Source organism: Galeopterus variegatus, unplaced genomic scaffold (assembly GCF_000696425.1).
Source record: "Galeopterus variegatus unplaced genomic scaffold, G_variegatus-3.0.2 Scaffold937, whole genome shotgun sequence".
NCBI classification, from domain to species: Eukaryota; Metazoa; Chordata; class Mammalia; order Dermoptera; family Cynocephalidae; genus Galeopterus; species Galeopterus variegatus.
In genome coordinates, this window is record NW_007727048.1 from 207,411 (window position 1) to 208,578 (window position 1,168).

General features: G+C 40.4%; 1 protein-coding gene across 1 annotated transcript in view; it reads left to right on the forward strand.

The window, feature by feature from the left end:
* Window positions 1–1,168, forward strand: part of OVCH1 (ovochymase 1) — a 52,253-nt gene that overhangs the window by 15,970 nt on the left and 35,115 nt on the right.

The window sequence follows — 1,168 nt, forward strand, 5'->3', positions numbered from 1 at the left end:
GTTGTAAAGGGAAGCAGCTGAGGAATCTCTCTCCTTCACAGAGAAGTTACGTTAGTTAGGCAGAACTTACTTCATCTCGATGAAGTCGCCATTGTGACTCGTGCAGGGGTCAAGGGAAAACTTCCAATTCAACCCCCTGAAGGTTCTCTGAATAATTAACTAATAAGCAGAGATTAATATGAAGAAAAGGCATAACAAATTCCATTATTTAATGTGCTGGGAGAGGGCAATGCACAGGAGAATCATATGAGACTAGTTCTCCAATTTTCCAGTGGCATACAGAGCTTATATACCCTCTTCGTAGGAAAGGAAAAATGGGGGTGTAGTAGTAAATGATCCTTGGGGGGACGCATTAGGCCTGGAGAAAATGCGGTGGCCTGGGACAAAGTCTATTTAGTCAGCAGAGCAATGACTGGTAAGTGATTCTCTTTAAAATACTGAATGAGACTGAAATAGAAGACAATGGTCTGTGACAAAAGCTTGTCTGGATGTGTTGACAGACTTTAGTTTTTCTTTCTGTGATAGAAGTTAATGAAAATTCAGGGAAATTACCAGAGGTAATTGTCTTCTTCTCTGGTGGGTCCTGACTTTAGGCAGATTAGGGAGCAGCTTCATCTGCTGCTTTATTCCATCACGTCAAAACACCATATTCTGGGGTCACAGCTTTCTGCACCACAACACCAGGAACTTCTTTCTGCCATTCTTTTACTCTAAAAAAGGATCTATATGGGTGATTCTAAAGATTTAAGTGGTTTAACAGTGTATAAAATGAGAAGTTAGGCTCCTTCTCATCAGACTCCCATCTCGCCCCCTAGAGGCAAACACTGGTAAGTTACTGTGGTCTCCTCGGGGAGGTATTCTGACTATATACCAACATATATATACTTACGTTGCTTGGCAATGACTTGTCCACTGAAAAATATCTCAAAGATCTTTCCAGATGAGCCCACAGAGCTCTTTTTAATGACTACATAAAGTATTGTGTGGTATTCCATAATTTAGTAAGCCAGTTCCCTATTAAGATGTTTAGTGAGTTTCCAGTCTTTGCTCATACCAGGATGCTGCTATGAACATTCCTGGGTCACTGCTCTTGGTCACATATGGATATGTATAATTCCCATAGGTGAATAAGAATAGGGTATGAATAGTACCTTATGGAATATCTTTT